General features: G+C 36.8%; 1 protein-coding gene across 1 annotated transcript in view; it reads right to left on the bottom strand.

The window, feature by feature from the left end:
* Positions 1-26,027, bottom strand: part of LOC102430991 (cell adhesion molecule 2) — a gene marked incomplete at its 3' end in the record, with an annotated part of 1,034,261 nt that overhangs the window by 283,781 nt on the left and 724,453 nt on the right. The window lies entirely within an intron of this gene.

Below are 26,027 nucleotides of genomic sequence, written 5' to 3'. Positions count from 1 at the left end.
GGTGAGGGCATGAGTAGGGGGGTTGGGTGGTAATGGGGGGATAAGGACTCATATGTAATACCTTAATCAATAAAGAAATTAAAAAATAAAAATAAATTAAAAAAAATTAAAATCAATGGGCAAAGGACTTAAGTAGACACTTTTCAAAAGTGGACATACAGATGGCCAAGAGACATATAAAAACATGCTCAAAGTAACTAATCATCTGAGAGATATATATCAAAACAACAATGAGATGTCATCTCACACCTGTCAGAATAGCTATCAACAACAAATCAACAAATGACAAGTGCTGGCGAGGATGTGGAGAAAAAAGAAAGCTTATACACTCCTGGTGGGAATGCAGACGGTGCAGCCACTGTAGATAACAATATGGAGTTTCCTCAAAAAATTAAAAATGGAACTCCCATTTGACCCAGCGATCCCCCTTTTAGGAATATATACCAAGAACTCAGAAACACCAATCAGAAAGGATATATGCACCCCTATATTCATAGCAGCACAATTTACAATAGCTAAAATTTGGAAACAGTGTAAGTGCTCATCAGCAGATAAGTGGATTAAAAAATGCAGTACATCTATACAATGGAATACTATGCTATTTAAAAAAGAAGGAACTCTTACCATTGGCAACAGCATGGATAGACATGGAGAGCATTATGCTAAGTGAAATAAGCCAGTTGGAGAAAGATAAAATCACATGATTTCACTCATTTATAGAATATAATGTACAATATAAACTGATGAACAAAAATAGATCCAGAGACATAAAAGAATCAAACAGACTGTCAAACCTCAGAGGGAGGCAAAGGAGGGTTGGAGGCAGGGTTAAGAGATCAACCAAAGGACTTGTATCCATGCATCTGAGCATGACAATGGACTCAGACAATAGGGGGCTGGGGACATTTGTTGGGGGGTGGGAGTGGGTTGGGAGAGATCAATTTTGGGGAAAGGAGGCATATGTAAAAGTTTTAAAAATAATTTTAAAAAATGCTAATGAAACAATGGTAAAAATTGTTGATTAACAGAAAGACAAAGAACACTTTTAAAGTTACAAATGGCTTAAGTGAAAATAATATCACTTGGCAAAGAATCCTTCTATTTTCATTAACAACTATTAGCAGTAAAGTAATGGGGTATCACAGCCTATATATGAGAGTTAAATTTTTGCAATTCATTTTGATTTGAAAGAAGCAAATTAAAAACAAAATTAACTGTTATTAGAGATTTATTTTACATAGCAACTAAGTTCCAGTGTATAACAAAGAAACAGTACATATTAAGAGCAAACATGTACCCAATTTGTGTATGGCAGTATCGATAATGATTCAAAGTCATTACATTTAAATGTTTTTAGAATTATTAAGGATTAAATTATATTTAGCAAAATCAGACAGTTAAAGGTTATATGTTAAGAGATTAGAAATGGCCATTCCACTTATGAAAAAGTGAAGGTTTTTACAACTACTAAGAATTTACAACATGTCCGGTACTGCTAAATAGCACTCAAATAAAAAATAGGGAATGTTGAAAAGACAATGTCAAATAATAATAACAGTACTACTTCATTAAATTCATAGATATTGAATGATATCTTACTACAAGCTATACACACTTCAAGGTTCTATGGATTTGGCAGAAAACAAGAGGAGCTATTATAAAGACAAGAAAGGTTAATGGATTGTGGGGAAATGGTAATAGTTATGTGGGAGGGTAGTATGCATTGAATCGACTCTGGGTATATAATAAAGGTAAAACCATCAGAAATTTTGTTCATGAATCTGAGGTAGGGTGTGATTGAAAGAGTTGTAAAGGATGCCTCTAAGTTTTTTTGTTCTGAAAAACTAAATGGATGGATTTGTCACTATATGAAAAGTAGAATGCTATGAAAAAAACATATTTCAGGGGAAGATAAGAAGAGGGCAAAGGGGGGGTGGGAACATCTGCAATAGTGTCAACAATAAAAATAAAGTTAAAAAATTGATTTTGGACATGGTAATTCAGAAATGTCTTTAGACACAAAAGTAGGTATTGGTGGTTGATTATATGTCTCTAAAGTTCAGAGGAAAGGTTCTTGCTATAGATAGAAATTTGAAAATTGCTAGCTTATAGGTGGTATTTAAAAACTTTAAATGAACAATATCATTAATTAAACAGAATTCAATGAAAATGAAAAGAGGCTCAGGGAATGGGCCAAAGTCTAGAGATTGAGGAATTGAGGAGGAACCACCCAAAGAGACTGAGAGAAGCATTAGCATCCTGTGAGGATGGAGAGGAAATCAGAAGGGTGGGTTTCTGGCAGGCAAATGAATAAAATATTTCCCATAGGAGTCAGTGATCTACTGGGTAAAATACTTCTGCTTTCATTAAGATGAGATCTCAAAATTTACCACTGGCATTGTCTAGAACAGTGTTGATGGAGTGGTGGCAGAGGAAAGTTGGTGCAGTGAGTTCAGGCTAGCTGAAAGCACAAGAATAAGATACAGTGGAAACACTTCCTCTAAGGAGCTTTGTGGTACGCATATAGAGGGGAGAATGAAGCTATAGGTACAAAGGAAGTAGAGGCAATACATTTTTAAGAAGAGAGAAATAACTAAATGTTTTTATGCTGATAGAAAAGATTCAGGTGGGAGGTGAAAACTGATCATGTAGGAAAGAGAATGGAGCAATTGTTGGCACATTATAGCCACCCACGGTAAAAGAAGGTGAGGTGGGAGCACAAATGAAGATTTCTGTTTCCACCAGTAATAACAGTCAAAGAAAAGGCATCATTCATAAGCACGGTGTTTGACAGGTGGTGCATGGTGTGCATAGTTCAATTCTAACCGGAGCTATTATTCTCACTAAGCAGAGAGCAGAATCATCAGATGAAAGTAAGAATAGGAGATGTATTGAAGGTGAGGAGAAGGGAGAGGTACAACATGGTCACCGAACTGGAAAAGTGAGTAGACTGGGATTGCTAGAAATCATCAAGGCCAGTGGGCCAGAATTTAAAGGGAGTCCAGTCAACATGCAGTGTGCTCATTTGCAACTTTATTTAGCTTCAGAATAGTAGGAAATAGTGTTCAGTCCTATGAGGTATGACTATTGCCATTCTCACTTTAGAGCTGAAGAAATGTAGAAATAAAGAGGAGTTAAGGAAATTGCCCAAGATTTTATAATTAAAAAAGGTTAGTTTTTGGATTCTTATTCATACACTAGAGGCCCAGTGCATGAAATTTGTGCACAGGTAGGGTCCCTAGGCCTGGCCGGTGATCAGATCCAATCAGGGCCTTCTGGCTGCTGGCTGGGGCCTTCCTTTATTCTGTGCCATCCCCTGGTGGTCAGCACACATCATAGCGAGCGATCAAACTCCTAGTCTTTCGGTCGAACTCCCAATGGGACAGTTTGCATATTAGCCTTTTATATATATAAGATAGCTTGCAGCACTTATTACTACACTCACTGCTTCCATGAATTGTGTATTCTGGGACCACATTAAGTATCTGATTAGGGCAATCAGTTGACCTTAGTGCCATTGTCCAAAATATGGAGTGCAGAAAAGGAAAAAGGTTTCAAGCATGGGAACACATGAACTAGAAAGTTATTGCAGTTTAGTACTTTTGTAGTGGGGGATTTGTGAATTTTCCAGAAAGAGAACACAGTCATGGCTCTTACAATATTCATATTATAGTAGAGAAATAGGCAATTAAACAATCACAATATACCATGAAAAGTGCTATAATTGATGTTCAATGGAACTAGAGGGGAACAGTGTTCACCATCTTTGGGGGAGGTTAGAAAAAAAGGTGTCAACAATGGTAGCCAGATGGTCAAATGCTTAGGAAGATTCTTGAAGAATTAACACAAAGTCCTCAGGCAAAGAAGAGCATGTGCACAGGCATGAAAAAAATGTCACTTGCAGGGGCCTGAAGATGTTGCATCTGGGAGAAAAGGTAACTGTGCAGGGAGATTACACATGAGAGGGGCTGAGGAGCTATGTAAACATAGAGGGAGGCAGGTGGCAAGAGAGGATTTGCATTTTGTGGAGAAAACACTGGGCTCAATTCAGAGGATATATTCGGAAAGAGAGTGGGAGAGATTGTGTGAGGCAACAAAACTATTCTATTGATTACTGCAACTTCCCAGTAACTGGAAGTGAAGCTGCAATTCTGAGGATGAAGGAGACATAAATTCATGACTAACAGAAATCTCTTGAAATTATGTTTTAATTTTTATCACAGTTTTTGAATGCTTTTTTAAAAAAACATTATCCCATTCTTGGTATATCTAGTACCAAAAAAATCACCCACATCCTCAGTATTTGAAGTTAAGAAATAATTGCTTAAAATCAATTGTTAAAAAAGTAATCATTTATCAATAATTAAGAAGTGAACAGAGATCACACTTCTCTATTAATTATTTTATATTATACTACAGTATAATATAGTATATTATATAGTATAATATAGTATATTAGTATAGTATATTATACTATACGAAATTCATGCGGGGCGGGTGGGGGGGTCCTCAGCCTGGCCTGCACCCTCTCCAATCCGGGACCCCTCAGGGGATGTCCGACTGCTTCTCTGGCAATCCAGGACCACTGGCTCCTAACTGCTCACCTGCCTGCCTGCCTGCCTGCTTACCCCTAATCACCTGCTGGCCTGATTGCCCCTAAACACCTCTGCCTCGTCTCGCACCCGGGACCCAGCTTCACCTGGGCTGGCTGCAGCTGCAGGGGACCGTGGGTGGGTGGCTTCGCCTGGGCCACAGCACAGGCACCTGGGACCACGGGGCAGGTGGCTTGTCCCTCTCCTAGGCCACAGACCCAGCCGCTGGTGCCTGGTACCATGGGGATTGTAGGACATGCGGATTGTCCCTCTCCTGGGCTGCAGCCCCAGCCACTGGTGCCCTGATTGCAGAGGGGGTGGCTTGCCCCTCTCCCAGGCCATAGGTACAGCCACTGGCACCTGGGACCATGGGGGTGGCAGTTTGTCCCTCTCCCGGAGCCTGGCTGTTCCCCATTCCTCTCTCATCTGAGCCTTTATGGTGTGATGGCGTGAGGGCATGATGACTATTTGCATTTTAGCTCTTTATAGGATAGTTAGCAACCTAATTTGAAGACTTAACTGACATACATGTTTAGATCTGATATATTCTAACAAACTATAAAATGTTCCAAAATAACTCAAATATATAAATCCCTTTTGAATTAAGGTACATATAAATAAACAAGAAGTAAATTATATTACCTATTCTATATTTAACTACAAGAGAGAAATATAGAATGACATCTTGCTTTCAATTAAAGATAATAGCATATAACATGTATTTATAGTGAATGCCCCTATAATAAATTAAAACTAAAAATTGGTGACTCTTTTGACAAAACTTCAAAATGACTATTGGAATGCCTATAAAATGTGTGTGTGTGTGTGTGTGTGTGTGTGTGTGTGTGTGTGTGTGTGTATCCTATAGGCTTGGGGATAATTTCCGTTAATTCTGTAAAATTGCCTGAGATTTTTACCATTAAAATGCTCTTCATTTGGCCATCTGAGCTGGTGGTCATTTCCTTTTTAGTATGAAATAGTTTATTTAAGCTTTCCATCTTCTTTTTAAAAATATATTTTTATTGATTTCAGACAGGAAGAGAGAGGGAGAGAGAAATAGAAACATCAGTAATAAGAGAGAATTATGGATTGGCTGCCTCCTGTATGCCCTCCCCCCCAACTGGGAATTGAGCCCACAACCCAGGCATGTGCCATGACCTAAAATAGAACCATGACCTTCTGGTTCATAGGTCAATGCTCAACCACTAAGCCACACCAGCCAGACTCCCCTCTTCTTTACACAAGTAGGGTTATAAGAGGACAAGTACAGTTTGCAGAGTGAACAACCAAGGAGCTGGTCAAAGGAGACCAGCGCCATCACAAGAAGCCCCCACTAGGTACCTCAGAGGGGAACATCAGGAAGCAGGAAGATGGCGAAAGGAGATTTTTCATCAAGAATCTGACCTAATTAGCATTTTTTTCTTTCAGTTCTCTGTGCCCATACTTTCATTTCAAATTGAAAACCAGCTAAATGTATTTAAACTGAAAAGTTACATATGATATAATTTACCCCCAAAATTAAAAATGCATAATTAAACAGCATTCCCCAGATCTACAAGGAAGTCAGTCATTGAGCTAATATGTTGCCAGCCTCATTCAAAGATCACCAGCTGACAACATGCATAGCATTGCCACTCAGGATATTTCCAAATACCACACAAGAAAGACCATATTTTGGTATTGATTTATCATCAGAGGCAAAACTATGTCTTCTGAATTATAGATATGGAACCACAAATTAACAATCCCTAAGTAGAGGATGAATAATCCAAGTTCACAACAATGGCTAAAACTGACACAGGCAACATAATTCAAAACCTTCCCCCAAAGAGCTGAATTCTTAAAAATCTCATTTAACAAACTTACGCTTCATTCTGAAAGCTATGTTTGTACAGTAAATGAAAGTTAAAATTGAGCAGTTGTGACTCTTGCTTCCCTTTTTAAAGGAGTTTGATTATAGTTTGTAATAATGTAAAGACTAGAAGTCACAATTTTAAAGAGAAAAAGAGGGGGAAAAGTGTACCATGCTGGTCAGTTTTCCCTTTGGAAATATCTGATCTTATTCTGTGTCAAAGTCTATCTGTCCATGATGTTATTTTTAAACCTTGAAGAAGGAAGAAACTGATTGATCTTAAACGATTTCTAAAAACCTATTTTTCCCCCATACTTTGCCCATTATAAGCCACAGGGATCAACCTGCCCCCTGCTGATAAACTCCATAGTTTGAAAACACTAATCAAACAAGATAGTGAAATGATCAAAGTGTAGTAGTCTGATTCCTCCATTCAGTGTATGGCACATCTGTGAACTGGAGGAGAGCAGGAGATTTCAAATAAAGACTAAAAGAACTCTTTTAAAGCATTTCTTTTGTACTTGAAAATTTGTTCATTTTTGAGCTGGAAAAAAAAAACACAGGAGAGCTAAAAGCCTAATAAATTCCTTTGATCTGGACATGGAAAGCTCTTAAAGAGAAAATCTAAAAGGTTGTAGACTATCTACTGTTCTCTAAAAATTAAAATCTCACAAACCATCACTTAACTCTCCCTCCTGCCCCCTGCCCCCACCAACATATTATATACCCCTTCCATTTTAGGAAGAATAGAAACTACTATATATGATTAGACTAAGATCTAAATGTACTCAAATATTTTAATCAAGAACAGAGGAATCCCACACCTATTTGGAGTCCCACACAAGGTACCTTTCATAAAGGACCTCTCCTGGAACATTCAGATTAGGCACAGAAATAATTTAGTATGAATAGAGAGATCTATGAACAAGAATCTAAACCCTAAATATTCGCTGGTAGCAAGTTAATAATTTAAATTTGAGAAGTAATAGCTTTTAAAGTAATAAAATAAGGACTAGATAAGTGCCAGCATCCAAATCCATAAGAAGGCATTTAACTTTATTTTAAAAGGTTGAAATCTGTGCTGTCAAAACAGCCAATGTCCACAACTTGATGTGATTCACACTTTGCGCTCTAGCCAGTGGTCGGCAAACTGCGGCTCGTGAACCACATGCGGCTTTTTGGCCCCTTGAGTGTGGCTCTTCCACAAAATACCACGTGCGGGTGCACATGTACAGTGCGATTGAAGATTGAAACTTCGTGGCCCATGCGCAGAAGTCGGTATTTTGTGGAAGAGCCACACTCAAGGGGCCAAAGAGCCGCATGTGGCTCGCGAGTCGCAGTTTGCCAACCACTGGTCTGAACCATTACTACTTGAAGTGTGGTATTCCCATGAGCCTCATCCTTTCCAACTTGGAACTTGTTAGTCACAACAAATTTTAGACCCCACCTTAGATCTACTGAGTGAAAATCTACATTTTAACAAGATCCTGGTGATACAAATGCACATCAAACTTTGAGAAGCACAGCACTGCCCTGGCCCAACCATGTTTTTCATACTTGTCACAAGTTGTATTTCTCAGGCATACACTGAATTTATGTGCAAATATAACTACTACAAAATGTTTTATAGAGAACTTTATCTAGGATTCTGAGCTAAAGAAGACCAGACAATAAAATGTTCCAATAACATGCATTCCTGAAATGATTTTCCTCCTGCATTTTTTTTTGTAGATTTCTCTGCATGTGCATGTTTCCAGACTGCTTTTTGGTTTACTTTTCGTTTTATAGTTAAATCAAGTACATCCCAGGCCTTTATTGAAAGCATTCCTTGTGCAAAGCGTGTGCATATAAGAGATAAAAATATGAGTAACTCATAGTACACATCCTCAAGTTTATAAAATATGAAGAGAAGAGTAGATAAATGCTAATTCAAAACAAGTCTGTATTTGCTTCCGTGGGTATCAGGCACACATTGTTATATTATAAAGAAAGAGGGGAAAAATATAATAGCTATGGTCTGGCATGCCAGGCTTCCTTCCTTGAAGAAATCACCACTTTCACTAAATACAATTGTGATGAGTCTGCCAATTATATTCCCCAGAGGTGGGCATGGAACTAGTTAGAAAAATCATAGGACAGTGTCCTCCACAATGATTAGTCCTAACTGGGCAAGTAATCCAAGCAGGATTCATCAGAAACTTCTGAAATGGTATAAGGACCCTAATAGAAATCAGTGTTGTTTTTAAACCAAAAATTTAGTAATCTAGAAAGATTTTAATATGTAATGTGTATATATATATATATATATATATATATATATATATATATATATTACAAATATTAACTGTTAAATATATTCATTTACAATAGTTTAAATATCTGTGAATTAAGACCTACATACAGAGTGAAGCCAATTAGAGACACAGAGAGATAGAGAGGAATACTATAATAGTGTCTTTTGAAGCCTTGGGTAGAGATGTGCTCAGACTGAAATTCATTTCTGGTTTTTCAAGTTACTGAAACATTAAATTATTTTTTTTCAAGATAGGTTAGGCTAGATTTCTATTACTTAGAACTGGGAAGAGTCCGGACTATTACTAGTACTAACATTTATTGAGAACACTTTATTCAAGGAGAAATGCCATAGACTATTCAAAGTATTACTTCATTTATTCCCTACAATGCCTCTAAAACATAAATACTGTTTCCCCTCATCTCATTGAAAAGAAAACTGAGGCTTTAAACAAATAGAGAATAAGTGGAAGTAATCACTCAGACCTGGATTTAAATCCAATCTCCGTTTATTACCCATATATGTGTCACCTTAAATAGTTCTATAAAAATGTACCAAAATTTGCTGTAAAAGAGCTAAAGAGAGAAAGAAAATGCAACTAGCTAGAAGTTTAGGAAATCTTCACAGAATAGCTATTTTTTATATAAGCCCGGAGGCAAAGGTTATATTTCAAAAACTCAAGAATATTCGAAGACAATGCAACTGCATGAATAATGGTCTAGTAGCACTAGATTTTGGACATATTCAGAATTAGTGCAGATGTTTTGAACATAGGGAAATTGAATTGGAAAATTAGGCTGGACAGATTAATTGATATCATATTGTATATCTCTAATTCCAATGTGTTCAATTTGGACTTAATTTATTAGACATTTGGATTTCATTGAAATTTCTTGAGATGAGCCATGAAATGATGAGAATTTCACTTCAGAATGACTGATTTAGTTAATATGTATAGTTTGAATACAATAGAAAGAGACAACACAGAACAGTCCCATTGGAAGCAGCTTTTATAGTCTGGCTTCATTTTTTGCAAATTGTTAAATCTCTATATAAATAAGCTATAATGAGTGATGCCAATGGATAAATAGATTACTCTATGGGAGTTTTATTTATTCTGCTTTTATTTTTATAACTTTTGAAGCAAAAAAAAATGCTTATACCGCAACAAACAGCAGCAAATAAATTTAAATAATTTAACCTCCAAATAATAGTTAAAATTATAGCAGTTTTTAATAACATAAAACATGTAAGTTGTACTTCATAATTCATATACTCCAGTGTTAGATGTGTGAGAAGTTTTCATAATATCAGTGTTCCAAGGTGCAGGGGAGAGTGAAGTAAGGAGCAAAGGCTTTAACTCGGATAGTGAAGAGGAGCATGAAAAGGAGAGGGGCTTCTGGAGCAATGTGAAGGCGGTGGCTGAATCACAGGGGAAATTGTTAGAAATGAAAATTCTTGGGCTACATCCCAGACCTACTGACTAAGGAACTCAAGAAATATGGCCCAACAATCTTTGTTTTAATAAGCCCCTCTGTGAATCCTGATGCACTTCAAAGTTTGAGTCACTCTGTTCAACTGGGTCTGGGTTTCAAGCCATGACTCTTTTATTAGCTGTGTGATTATAGGCATGTCATTTACATTGGATTGGATAAGATTCCCATTCTCCATCTGTGAAAGAATTCTCACCTGATATAGGTGGCTCAGACTATGGAATTACTAAAGTGGATTCCTGCTTCTCATTTCAGGTAATGAGAACAACACTGGTGGTTAATGTAATATGAAATGTAATATTACAAGCTAAAGTATACAAATTTCCTCACTACTCTATAATTCCTAGTCTGAACAAACTGTGTGACCTTACGCCAGTTTACTGGCCAATGTAGTCCTTAGTTTTTCAACATAAAATTCTGTGAATAGACTCAATGATGTCTAAATTTTTTTTTCCAACCCTACATTCCTACATAAATTGTCTCTCATTTATCACTAACACCTTAAATCAATCAATAAACAATTAGGTTTCATGCACTGTGGTCAATGGTGTAGGGAATGAAAGAATTACAAAGTACATGGTCCTGATGTTACCATTGGACTTGGAATATGCACATGAAAAATTAACTAACCCTAAAGGAAGTATTTTAAAGGAGAAACAAAAAATATACCAAGGGAAAGAGAACAACCAAATGTATATGGTATACCTTTAAGTTCATGGCCACTAATCTTAAATCCTTACCTCTAACCAGAATTTCTACATATCTCTAGAACATTCATTTTTCACAGCCTATATAACTCTTCAGATTCACTCATCAAACATCTATCACTTAATTTACTCCTACTATACTTAATTTTATGGAGTAAAAAGGAAGGAAAACTCAGAAGATAGCAAAGTCTTATCAACACATCTACCCATTCTTCTGTCTACTATATAGATAATTCCTCTCCAATCCGGGACCCCTCGGGGGATGACCGACTGCCGGATCCCGGGGATCGGGCCTAAACCGGCAGTCGGACATCCCTCTCACAATCCGGACTACTGGCTCCTAACTGCTGACCTGCCTGCCTGCCTGATCACCCCTAACTCGCCCTCCTGCCAGCCTGATCATCCCTAACTGCCTCTGCCTGGCAGCCTGATCATCCCTAATTGCCCCCCCCCGCCAGCCTGGTGGCCCCCAACTACCCCCCTCTGCTTGCTTGGTTGCCCCTAAGTGCCCCCCCACCAGCCTGGTTGTCCCTTGCTGCCCCACCTGCTGGCCTGGTTACCCCCAACTGCCCCCCTCTGCCAGCCTGGTCTCCCCCTGCCAGCCTGGTAGCCCCACGCAGCCTGCTGTTCAGTCATTTGGTTGTCCCTCACTAACCCCCCCTGCTAACCTGGTTGCCCCATGCAGCCTGCTGTTCAGTCATTTGGTCGTCCCTCACTAACTCACCTGCCAGCCTTGTTGCCCCACACAGCCTGCTGTTTGGTCATTACTGTTACTGTGATGGTGTCCCAGACAATTTGCATATTCCTCTATTATTAGTATAGATTTTCAACATTGTTAGTATATCTCTAATCACTATTTTTCTTTCTTTATTCCTTTATCATTTTGTTGAAAAACTATTTCCCTCCTAAAAATCATTTCTATGAAGCTTCTCTTTTTTTCAAATTCATTCTGGATGACTTTGTGTTGCCCAGATAACATAATATACAAATAAAACAACTGTTACAAAATATTTAAGGACTGGAAAACTGAAGTGGGTGGAGTACAAATCCCCCAAGACAAGGCTAATTTGTGATTTGCTATCTTATTGTCATTGCTCTTGTTAAGTAACTTTTAATATGACCTGCAGGCATCAATAAATTGAAGAACAGCAATGAGACATTTATGTTAACTCCCAGCTTAATAGAAAATGTTTCTTGCTTTTTCCAGAATGCATTTAATTAGTTCCTATTTGAATTTTTGAAATAACTTTAATAATTCTATACTACAGTATCTTTTCCACGAGAGCAATTTTTACTTATGTTGTAGTTCTAAATAAGTGCATTAAAATAAATTATTTCACGCTTCATTACCAAAAGTAGTTCAAACTGTAAACCTTGACCTTGGTGGTTCATATTCAATACACTCCTTTGAATCTGAAACAGGCAGAGATGGAGGTACACTTTAAAGCTAATTTTAATCAAGCTATCAGCATGTATTTATTGCACCTGGTATATGCAAATGTCTGCTGTGAGAGTGGGATTTACAAAGAAGTATACAATGTGGCTATTCAGAAGGCATCTTTCCTTAGAAAATTAACATTTGTAGTGCTTTATAAATTCAAACACACCACACAGTCATTAAGCACCAAGGAGAAAATAAATCACCTGTAGTCACACCCTCTATACTAATGTACAATTTCTCAAACATTAGGGTCCAACACAATCACTTTGAGTGCAGGTGTACTTATTAAAATTCAGATTGCTGGGCCCTGTACTCAGAACCTCTGATTTAGCAGATATAATTTGTATTTCGAACAAGTTACTAGGTGACATTCATGATGATGTCCACCGTTTGAGAACCACTGGTGGCTACTGATCAAGAGAAATCCAATTTGAAATTTTGGCATTTATCTTTCCAAGTATTCCCCCCCCCTAAATTATAATTAATGTACAGAAATACCTACACATTAACACATAGTAATACCCACACACATAGAATCAACTAGAGTCCGGTGCATGAAATTCGTGCATGGGGGGGAGTGTTTCCTCAGCCCAGCCTGCACCCTCTCCAATCCGGGGCTCCTCGGGGGATGTTTGACTGTTGGTTTAGGCCAGATCCCGGGAATCTGGCCTAAACCGATAGTCGGACATCCCTCTTACAATCATGGACCCTGGCTCCTAATTGCTCACCTGCCTGGCTGCCATTTTGCCCCTAACTGCCCTTCTGCTGGCCTGGTTGCCCCTAACTTCCCCCTGCTGCCAGACAGGTTGCCCCAACTGCCCCCTCCCTGCCAGCCTGGTCACTCCTAACTGCTCCCCTCACTTGCCTGGTCACCCCCTACTGCCCCCCTCTGCCGACCTGGTTGTCCCCAGCTGCCCCCCTCTCCCAGCCTGGTCATCTCTCATGACCTCCCCACCAGCCTGGTTGCCCCACACAGCCTGCTTGTTCAGTCATTTGGTCGTAACCCCCCTGCAGACCTGGTCTTAGGCAGCAATCTTGTGAGGGTGTGAGGGTGTGAGGGTTAATTTGCATATTACTTCTTTATTATATAAGATATTCTTTGTATACTTTTGAAACTGCTATATTAAACTTCTTTTTTACTTTATATTATAACATAACTCTGTGTTATTACATATACTTGCCTATTTTTTCAAACATAATTATTATAGGCTTTCAAAAAATGGATTTTTTCTACTTGTAACATTTGTCACAGAAATGTTTCTCCCTTCTTCCCCACCAATATAATGGGTATATATAGAGATCTTAACTTCTGGAGAAACTTTTCAGTTTTACTCCTTGTGCCTTGGGGCAGGGGAAAGCTGAACATATAGAACATGACTTTTCCCATATATAAGATATTTGTTTTCCTGAATAATAATTTTAAAAAAGTTATTGTTGATAGTATTACAGATGTCCCCCATTTCCCCCACTTTCCCCCCACCATCTAGTCCCCACCCCACCTTAACCTTCAACAACCTTGTCTGTGTCCATGGGCTATGTATATATGCATAGAAATTCTTTGGTTAATATCTTCCTGTTCCCACCACCACCCTTGCCTCTGAGATGTCATTCTGTTTCATCCATCTGAGAAGATAAAACAAATAGCCATAAAAATAACTATCACACAGGGCAGAATATAACAAGTTCAATTTAAGTATATAGAATTAGAAATACTAGGGTTTAAAGAGAAAGGTGACAGCTCTCTCCAGAAGTGAATAGATTTCATAGACAGGATGCAAATCCAATAAGCCTAAAAAGACTGACAGAGATGACTATAGTGTCTATTGATTGCTTCCTTGCTCTCCTTTCATCCTGACTTCTCCCCACCCCTTTCGTATATACTCCCTCTCCCACAGGCCTAGTTGTGCCATTGTATAATGTGACACAATCTATTCTGACCATAATTGACTAGCACCTGACCACACGAGAAGAAATCCTTAACTGGAGTGAGCCAACTAACTCTTAGAATATGAAACACGAGAGACGGAATGTGAGTGAGCTCATAGCTGAGTCACACCAATGACAAAACTCACGATGGTAGAATCATGGTGCCCTTAGTGATCTAAGAGCTGCCCTTGTGAAGTCCATTATTGACTTTTCTTTAGTTCTATGTACTATATCCTTATAATAAATCTCCTTTCTTTTAAGGTAATGTAAGCAATTTTTGTAATTAAAGGCACTCCACGACAGTGATATCCAGAGTTGCATTGTTATGGAACATAATAACTAAATGTTGCTTGATTTTAGAATAGATTTGCTTCACATATTCCAAAACATGGAAGTTATAACTTCCTAGGAAACAAAATCCAAGATAAAAATTAAGAAGCAATGCACATTTCCACCATATTTTGTGGCTACTTGTTAACTTGTCTGTTCTATAAAATAATTAAGTTAGAATTATCATTTCAAGGACTCTACAAAAATATTACACTAACCAATGAACAAATATACTTATTAAATTTAAAATAAACAGAATAAACACTTAAGAAACAGAAGTGGTCTCAAAAAGTAGAGATTAATGTTGAGATTTTCATTGCAGGAAAATTGCTTATCTCAGGAATGAAAGAAGTATTCTAAATACAAATAACATTTTTTGTAAGATACTTATTGTCTAATTTGTTTTGTTATTGCTTTAGAACTCACATATTTTAAATGATCTCATTTGTCATAGAGAAGGATGTTGTACTATAAAAAATATCCTCTCCAAACAACCTGATTAACTTATCTTTATGAATAGAGGGCAAGTGGAATATGTAAAAATATAAATGACCAACACATAAACTTATTTTCTTTCTTACATGACCCAAAACACACTGTGGAAGGAAAAAGAGGGGGCTTTATGAGTCTAAATTTATGAGTAAGAATATAAGAACCTAAACTGTAATATGGAATCAAAACTTTATACTAATCTGACTTCCCATGACATAGAATTAGAATAAAATGTAATAACTTATAAAAAGAACTCACATACTGACAGTTTTCTTATAATCATATCACGGATATCAACAGTTCCAGTTCCTGCTTGTGCAAAAAATGGCCTTGACCATGACTTCAATTGTTGCAGGTCACACACCTGTAAAAATTTGGCCAGTACTGATTAGATTCAGTATGCTGACATTAAATATCCATACTGAGACCAGCAAGGACACCGACTGCACATCCACAGCCCCTCCTCATGATCGCTTTGTTCTGTTTTTCCTCTCTCTCCCTACAAAACCCCTGCCTGCACTGAGATTTTAAGATGGGCTTTGGGATGGGAGTCCTGCATCTTTTCAGGCTGCTGACACCTAAATAAACCTGTTTCCTCTCTCCTCTTTCACTGTGGCAGGCAGCTGAACCTGTGTTCAGTAACAAAACTATTATTGACAGATTATACACTCATGAATATTACATGGCTTTCACAAAAGCAAAATTCAAAAACATCACAAAGGTGAACTTAAAGGTTTATAATGTGTCTGTAAAACTACTATTCAGGTAAACTTCAGTCTTGGAGAAAATTTTAAATGACAGACTTATTTTTAGGGTAAATATAACATTAATCTATAAAAATTTCCTTGATCACATTTCTATAAAAGTTTCTTTAGGTTTAAACAGAATTCAAAATAGTTATATTTCCCATGTGGTAAATGATATTTATTTTTTCCATTGAGGTATAATTAACACATAAAATTGTGTATATTTAAAGTCTACAAGTTGAAGAATTGTGATATTAAATATTTGATTATATAATTTATTTGAGTTTTCTCTCCTTTTATTTTTTAGTCAATCTAGCTACAGTTTTGTCAACTCCTAATTATTTCAAGAAGACAGCTCTTGGTTTTGCTGATCATTTCTACTATTTAGTCCCTACTTTCTTTATTTCAGCTATGATCTTTATTATTTTCTTCCTTCTGCTAACTTTGTGATTACCTGTTCTTTTTATTATAGTTCCTCTAGGTGTAAACTTAGTTGTTGTTGTTGTTTTATTTAAGATCTTTATTATCTCTTTTGTTTTAAATTAAATTTATTGGGATGACATTGGTTGACATGATCATATAATGACCATATAGGTTTAAGGTGTGGTTTTCTATGAAAAGATGTTCAACCTCACTAGTAAGTAGGGACATGCACATCAAAAACTACATTAAGATAGCACTTCGCACCTGTTAGGAGTAACCATTATAAACAAGACAAGCAATAGCAAGTGTTGGAGAGGGTGTGGAAAAAAGAGAACCCTCATTCACTGCTAGTGGGAAAGTAGAATGGTACAACCAGTATGGAAAGCAGTCTGGCAATGCCTCAAAAAATTAAGAATAGAGCTAACATATGACCCACCAATCCCACTTCTGGCCATATATCTGAAAAACTCAAAATCATGTATTCACAAAGATATATGCAGCCTATGTTCATTGCAGCATTATTCATGGTGGCAACACATGAAAACAACCGAAGTGTCCTGCGACAGAGGACTGAAAAAAGAAGACGTGGTACATATACACAATGGATTACTACTCAGCCATAAGAAAGGATGAAACACTGCCATTTGCAATAACCTGGATGGACCTTGAGAATGTTATGCTAAGTGAAATAAGTCAGTCAGAAAAAATTAAGAACCATATGATTTCACTCATATGCGAGATATAAAACTAAAACTCGTGAACACATACAGCAGTGTAGTGGTTGCCAGAGGGAAGAAGTTGGGGAAAGAAGGAGGTCCTAATATATGGTGGCAGAAGATTTGACTTTGGGTGTTGGGCACATGGTACAATATATAAATCTTGTAACATAAATGATCTTTAAACTGAACTACCAAGAAAAAATAGAGACAGACTCATAGGTAGAGAGTAAGGAGACAACTCTGGTAGTGATGGAGGGTGTGGCCAGGTGAAGGGATTGAGCAAAAAAGAAAAATAAAATGAGAGAGAACACATGGACAGGGATAATAGTGTAGTGATTGTGAGGGGTGGGTGGAGGTGGAAGAGGGCATAGAAGGGATAAATGGTAAAGGAGAAAATAAAATAAAGTATGCATCTAAAAATGATCTTTAAACAATAAGGGATCAGGAAAAATTTATAAACTCTAGTCTTAAAATAATATTTTATCTACCACAATGTAGTTAAATATATTACACTACTATCTTTTACTTCTTTTGCATTTCATTAAACCTTTTCTGGTTTCCAGATAGAAAACAAAACAAAACAAAAAACTTTCAAGAACAAATTAAAATTGCTACATAAAATGTAGTAAAAACTAATTACAAGACTCAGCTGTTCAAAGACAAGAGGACAATTAAAACATCAAAAAAATGTCTACTTAAAGATTATTTTAATAATCGCTATTTCTTTGACAGACGAGCATAACCTGTGTACTGCCTAGTGATAACAGTGAGACATTAAATAGGAAAAAAATATGTCATATCAACGAAACTAATTGAAAGTGAAGAGATGGAAAATTTTAATTAACTTTAATGAACTGGCTTTGTCTCTGTCAAAATTACCTAAATTACATTATCGAAACATGGGCAAAAATCTGTGTTCAAGTTAAGACAAGAGCTTTGTGAAACAATTCCTTGATAGGCAGGAGATAAATCATTTCAATTGCCTACTAAACCAAGAAAATAAATGGAATTAATAGAAATGCAGGATAAAGAAGGAGGACATATGTATGAGACACTAGGGAAATGATAAAGGTAGATTGAATTAAGCCCAGGAAGGACCTACTGGTATAAAAACTCCAATAGACTGATGTCAAATTAATTCCTGTCTCTTATTTTTGTAAACCTGTGAAAAATTAATCATAGTTGATATGCAATGAATAAATAGTAATTTAATTGACTTTGTAGTTTTCATTGTTTCAATAAATGGGGGCCCAGAAATGTTGGGTTATAATTACTAATCTAAACATATCTATAATAATAAAAGCATAATATGAAAATCGACCAAATGGCAGTCCAGATGTCCTTTCGGACAACCTTCCGGATGAAGCCAGGACTGCAGCAGCGGGATCAAGGCAGCCACCACAGTTGCAAAAGCCTACTCTTGCATGAATTTCATGCATCGGGCCTCTAGTTTATAAAATAATAAAGCATCTTGATTTTTGTCTTTTGTCTTTTGTACTATGTAAGGATGTAATGAACTTTATTTTAAAATGACATTTTCTCAAAATCAATTGGAAACAACAATAAAAAAATCACTGTGGGAGTATTTCCTCAAATATTCAAAATCACACCAAGAAATCACTTTTCAAAAATGTTTTTGAGTTTCCAGAATAAATGAACTTGAGTGTTTTTGTTTTTGTTTTCCCTGACTGGTGATACTATAAGGGTGGTCCTTTAATTTATCTTAGCATTTTTAAGAACTTCTCATTGATTTCACATATGTATATATTTAACAAATTACTGAGATCCACTCTGAGTGAGGTATCCTTCTAGACATAAGAAATCATACAATAACAAATTTGAGCCAAAAGGAATATTTTGTGTATATCTATATATTGGGTCTGCAAAAATAGTCTTTATCTTCACTGCTAAAGCCAAATAATATGCAATGTCTTTGTGGTATAAGTTAAAACAAATATTTTAAGTTTTGAGCAAGAAAAAGAATATATGATTGATTGATTATTTGAGTGAGTCTTACATGGGTGTGTAGTGGGGGAGAGGGGGTGGAAATGTCATCCCTCATATTTGCCATTCATGATCTAATTTAACCCATTTTATATTACAGGTGGTGACACCAAACTCTAAACAGTTAAAATGACCAAGATCACAAATCCAACTAATATTAGAAAAAAAGCCCTAGAATAGCTTTGTTGGTTTCCATAGATAAAATAAGTGTTATATTATATACAGATGCACCTTATATGCCTACTAGAGGCCCAGTGCATGAAAATGTGTGCCCTGGGGGGAGTCCCTCAGCCCGGCCTGCGCCCTCTAGCAGTCCAGAACCCCTTGGGAAATGTCCACCAGCCAGTTTAGGCTCGATCTCTCTGGGGATTTGGCCTAAGCTGGCAGTCGGACACCCCTCTCTCAATCCGGGATCCCTTGCTCCTTTCTGCCTGCCTGTTCGCTTTTTACCGCTACCGTTCAGCTCACTGCTCCTTAACACTGCTGCTGAGGTGGGAGAGGCTCTTGCCACCGCCACTGCACTCGCCAGCCGTGAGCCCAGCTTCTGGATGAGCAGCACTCTCCCTGTAGGAGTGCACTGACCACTAGGGGGCAGCTCTTGCATTGAGCGTCTATCCCCTGGTGGTCAGTGAGCATCATAGCAACCGGTTGTTCTGGTTGTTCCGCCATAAAGGTCTCTTAGGCTTTTATTATATAGATAGGAGACCTACGCCATACCTAATGTTTTACCATAAGGCTAAGATAAAAGACAGTTCAAAGAATTTATCATTGCTATCTTTTAAATAGTGACAAAATAGAATCAATGAATAACAGCAAAACATATTGGCACCTAATATGACAGATATCATTGTAATAACAATTTATCCTCTAATTTAAATCTTGCCTAGTCCTCAAGTGTAAGTAATAACAGACCCTCTCTATGTTATGCTTTGAGAGGCAAATGGAAAGATTATCTTGGTGCCTAAAATTCTATTTCTTTCTTTGGGTCTTCAATATTTTTAATGGTGTGTTTATAATACTCTTTCTTAAAATGCATATACACTTGGATAAAATCTTTACTTTATGATAAGCTAACATGGTTATGAGCATTCTGTCCTCCCCCTTCCCCCCAAATGTTCTACTTTTGAAAATAAGGTTTTTCTTTTATTGTGTTATTTTATTTCTGAATATTTTGATATAAAATATCATTGTATAAAGTTTTGAAAATACATACTTGGAGATGTAAAAATAAGTAAATAAATGAACATCAGTTTAAGATATAATTTCAGCTAAGAGATACCATATTTGCTATCTGTGACAAAAACCCCCCACGGCTTGAGAATAAACTCTGAAAGGATGACTATAGCTCTGTTTTCTCCATAGATGCTAGAGATATACATATATATTGTAAGCTCTGAATCCAGCTGCTATGCCTCCAAGACTTCAGAGTGAAACAAAATTGTAGCTGCTGTTGTCAGTGATGGTCAATGCACAGAAACAATTTTCTTCTCTTGTATCACTTGTTCGTTCCTATAAGTCTGTATAAAAACACTGATCAGTGGTTGATATGTACTGAAATGTGTCCCCCAACATTTATAAGCTGAAGCCCTAACCCCCGTTGTGACAGTATGTGGAAATAGGGCCTGTATGAAGGTAATAAGGGCTACATGAGGTCACAAGGGTGGGCCCCTCATCCAGTCAGACTTGTGTCCTAATAAGAGGAGAAAAAGACATGGAAGGTCTCTCCTCCACCACCGCCATCTCCAGCACTGAAGAAAGGCTATGCGAGTACTGGACACAGAAGAACGCAGCTGTTCACAACACAGGAGAGGCCATACCAGACAACAACCTTATTGGCACCTTGATCTTGGACTTCCAGTTTCCAGAACTATGAGAAAATAAAGATTCTGTTGTTCAAGCCACCCAGCCTGTCGTCCTCTGTTATGGTAAGCCCTTACAGACTAATACAGTAGTGTACTGATTTTCTTTTCCTGAATTTTAAATATCCAAGAATTTAGTGTGTAGATAGGCATGGCTTGCAAGTCTCTTATATCCAGGAAGTGAAAAAATCTTGACTATAGCTGACTTACCCATGATTAAACAATGATCCTACATATGTTAAAAATAATCCTTCAAAAGGCAAATAATATGTAACCTATTTATTATATGTAATAATTAAGAGAAAGCTTTATTCTCAGACAAGCAAAAGTGAAATGCTAATATCTATAGTATCATAGTGGGACAAAAATATATTGTCATTTAGAAAGTACTTAAAGCAGGGAGTTCCCCTCTTGCCCCAACATAGTAGACTCTACTGTATCTGGAGTATAGACAACACCCCTCCCCCATTATTTAAACAGCATAAACTATAATTTTAGTAAATCAAGCAAAGAGCTAATCAAGTTTTGATTTGCTAATTACTTCTCAATTTGATTAGATCTGGCAGCTAATCATCTCTGGATATTTAAAGTTAATCTTTCACTCACATTTGCAAATCAAGACTTCAGAGTGAAACAAAAGTGGGACTATAGCATAAAAGTTATTTGTGTTATAACAAATAATTAATTTCTACATGTTGCTACAATTTTCACAATAAAGAAAACTTTTCTAGCATGCTTTAACAAGTTGAATTATGCATGCAGTGTACCATACTGCTGGAGAATTAAAAAACAAGCCAGTTTTATACAGTTTTGTGAAGCATCCCACGTTGAGCCAAGAAAGTGTACATGCTACATTAAACAAGCACAATATAATTCAAAATCGCAATTCCACTTTTATGATCAACAGTAGTTTATAGAAGAAATATCTATCAAGAAATTAAACCATAAACAATTAATATTATAATTGTTTTGCCATTTAGAACCAAAGTTTAAAACATAATTAAGAATTATTAATATACCTAAGATAATCTTTAGAAAATGTGCCAAGGTAGGAAAAAGAATGTCACAGTCATTTAAATTCAACAAGGTAAAACATAATGATGAAACACTGTGAAAAAGAAAGCGAGGCAGATAAGGTGGTTTTAATTTCAGGGGAAAATGTCTTCCCTAGTCATTACTCAAATACTATATTTAAATTGTACCCTGTAACAAAGTTTCTTCTATCTTTGTCACTTTCTGCTCCTACCACAATTATGCAACTCGAAACTTGCTTGACTGTACTGCACTGAATAATAAATGATCTTTCTATGAGGTATTTCATTATTACTACTGCCTCATTAATATCATTTTAAGCAGTATCTTCACAAGCAAAGTTATATGAAACTTTGGACAATTATCTCATAGAGTTAGTTTTTTTAAAATATATTTTTATTGATTTCAGAGAGGAAAGGAGAGGGAGAGAGAGATAGAAACATCAATGACAAGAGAAAATCATTGATCGGCTGCCTCCTACACGCCCCCTACTGGGGATCGAGCCCTCAACCCAAGCATGTGCCCTTGACCAGAATTGAACCTGGCACACGCCAATGCTCTATCCACTGAGCCAAATGAGCTAGGGCAAATTAGGTTTTCTGAGCAAATAATATACACTTGATTTTTTTTTGTAAAACATTTATTATTATAATTTAAATATTTTATTTATTTTTCCAGTTCATCTAAAAATCCAGTTCATCTAAAAATCAATAAACAATAATTGAATTGTTTTCTTATTATTTTTTAAAATTTAAATTTGAGTCTTTCACCTTACTATGAGGTTGATATTTCTTATTTACTTTTATTGTTAGTTTTTTTTTATTTTGTTATTTTCCTTATGTAAAACTCATATATTTTAGTTTCCAGTTTTAGTAGTAAGCCAGTAACTATTAGATGTACAACTGAAATAATATCTTTAGTGTATCCAAAGTTTAGCTTTATTCTATATTACATCTTTGACTAATTTTCCAGGGGAATAACGGAATTTAGTCAGAAATTAGAGAGTAATATTTGATAATGCTTGCCCTGACTAAGTAGCTCAGTTGGTTAGAGCATCATCACAGTATGCTAAAATTTCGGGTTCGATCCAATATACTACAAATTGATCTCTCTCTCTCTCTCTCAGCAATCAACAAACAAAAGTAAAAGAAAATGTTCTGTGTAAAAGTATAAGAAGATAGTCTCCATATAACAACACAAACAGTAGCAGTCTTCCATTAATCTTTGCCAAATGCATGAATGACTTCTTTCTCATTTTTTATGTATCTGTTTTCATCTGAGCTCTGTGAAGTGGATTTCAAAGTTCTCCTTTGAAGGTCAAAGAGATACAAAGCTCCAGAACTATAGCAAGTGAATACACCTCATTTATTCAAATATTCCAGCTGTCATTACTGATATTCCTGTCCCTTGGAGTTTCAAAGGAAATGTTTTCTTTAACATATTAGAAATAATTCTGCTGGATAATAACTTCAGGCTCTTTCCCTCCTCTCCTAACAATGGGAATTAGGGGAAAAATTAATTCAAGACTAAGATTAAGGATGCAGGCTGCTTCAACCTGATTTCAGTCCTGTTAGAAAATACACAACTTATTCCCTCCTTTACATGAAAACTAGATTGTTAGGGAACTTATTCTGGAAACCAACCTATTGTGAAATTTCTCACTGTAGTTCTATGTTTTTTTGTGATGATGGAGATGAGATTGCTGGGCAGAAAAAATAATTTTATATAATGGATGATTAACTGAACTGGAAAAACAGCATTTTCTCTTATTATTATTTGTTTTAATGAAGAAATGACAACAACCAGGGCTAGAAGCTGGGATGCATTAATGCAATACATTAAAACAATAACATGTTCATGGCATTTAATGCTGCGTTGGAAGTTCTAATTTAAATTCTAACATGCCGTAAGTTATAAAGCTAGTTTTTTAGTAGCATGAGTCATTATTAGGGCTCTTGATTCAGGCTAATAATGCTACCTCCTAGGTTTGACTGTTCAAATAATGTTTAGTTGGATTTGGGATGTGAACTCACTAGGGTGTAAATTAGGCAAAGACAGAGGGGATGAAGACCTACCTTTTAACGCCAGTTATAAATGTAGCTCAAAGATTTCCTTAAATTACAGTATCCATATGGATCTAATGATTAGATCCAATTCAAAAATCTTGGGTCAGACCTTTATTAAGGTTATTACCTCCAGATTTCTGCAATAATTCTAAACTGATCTCTGGCAATAGTCTATTTTGACCCATTTTTCCTCTAAGATGCTATCAGAATAATCTTTACCAGACTTTGGTTACCTCCACTGACACCTTGCTACCATCAGAAAAATACCTACTTTCTTTAGCATCCTGTCTGAATTCCTTCATAATCTGGCCCCAATCAGCTTTCCTAGCCCACCAGACACTCCCTCCATTGTATTTCTCTCTAAGAGTATCATGACCTTGCAGGCTCCATACCAATACATGGGCTACCAATCCCTCCTCTTCAGCCCTGACAAATATCTGATTATGGATTCACTAGTCTCTAAACGTCATCTCCTCTATATCAACATTTTCAAACTTCCCACAATATACTCTCTCCTAATCTCCAAAAGCCATACCTTTGGGTATCAGATCTGATTTGAGTCTGTGATTCCTTCTTTTTTTTAAAATTTTGTTTTATTGCTTAAAGTATTACATATGTCTCCTTTTTTTCCCCCTTGATCTTTCCCCGGCCTCCCTTACCCCCCAGTGTCTTGTGTCCATTGGTTATGCTTATATGCATGCATACACGTCCTTCGGTTGATCTCTTACCTCCCCCCCAACAACACTCCTCGGCCTCTCCCCTGTAGTTTGACAGTCTGTTCAATGCTGCTCTGCCTCTGTATCTATTTTTGTTCATCAGTTTATAATGGTCTTTATTATCCATAAATGAGTGAGATCATGTGGTATTTTTCTTTCATTGACTGGCTTATTTCACTTAGCATAATGCTCTCCAGTTCCATCCATGCTGTTGCAAATGGTCTTCTTCCTCTTCTTAAAGAATACCTTTCAGCATTTCATATAATACTGGTTTGGTGGTGATGAACTCCTTTAGCTTTTTCTTATCTGTGAAGCTCTTTATCTGACCTTCAATTCTGAATTATAGCTTTGCTGGGTAAAGTAATCTTGGTTGTAGGTTCTTGCTATTCATCACTTTGAATATTTCTTGTCACTCCCTTCTGGCCTGCATAGTTTCTGTTGAGAAATCAGCTGACAATCGTATGGGTACTCCCTTGTAGGTAACTGTCTTTCTCTTGCTGCTTTTAAGATTCTCTCTTTGTCTTTTTCTCTTGGCATTTTAATTATGATGTGTCTTGGTGTGGTCCTCTTTGGATTCCTGTTGTTTGGGGTTCTCCACACTTCCTGGACTTGTAAGTCTATTTCTTTCACCAGGTAGGGGAAGTTTTCTGTCATTATTTCTTCAAATAGGTTTTCAATATCTTGCTCTCTCTCTTCTGGCACCCCCATAACTCAGATGGTGGTATGCTTGAAGTTGTCCCAGAGGATACTTACAGTTAATATTTTTGGATTCTTTTTTCTTTTCCAGGTGGGTGTTTTTTGCTTCTTCATATTTTAAATCTTTGACTTGATTCTTGCGACCTCTAGTCTGCTGTTGGATCTCTGTATAATATTCTTTATTTCAGTCAGTGTATGCTTAATTTCTAGTTGGTCCTTTTTCATATCCTCGAGGGTCTCACTAGATTTATTGACGGTCTCACTAAATTTATCGGCGGTTTCTAGAAAATTCTTGAAAAACCTTAGAAGTGTGGTTTTGAACCCTATATCCAATAGTTTGCTTTCCTCTATTTCTGTCATTTGTGACCTGTTTCTTTGTCTCCGCATTTTTTAGGCTTCCCAGTGTTGATAGAGAGGCTTTGTGTGCTAGGTGTCCTATAGGGCCCAGTGGCTCAGCCTCCCCAATTACCTGAGGTGGACACTCTTGGTGCACCCCTTTGTGGGCTTTGTGCATAGTCTTGTTGTAGTTAAGCCTTGATTGTTGTATGTAGCACTGGGAGTAATTGACCTCCAGGCCAATTAGCTGTGAGAATCAGCTGTGTCAATGGTGGGAAAACTTCTGTGCTGGAGACACTCTTAT

The sequence above is a fragment of the Myotis lucifugus genome, unplaced genomic scaffold (genome assembly GCF_000147115.1).
Source record: "Myotis lucifugus unplaced genomic scaffold, Myoluc2.0 scaffold_339, whole genome shotgun sequence".
Taxonomy (NCBI): Eukaryota; Metazoa; Chordata; class Mammalia; order Chiroptera; family Vespertilionidae; genus Myotis; species Myotis lucifugus.
The sequence above is the reverse complement of the archived record's forward strand: the minus strand, read 5'-3'. Positions and strand labels throughout refer to the sequence as shown.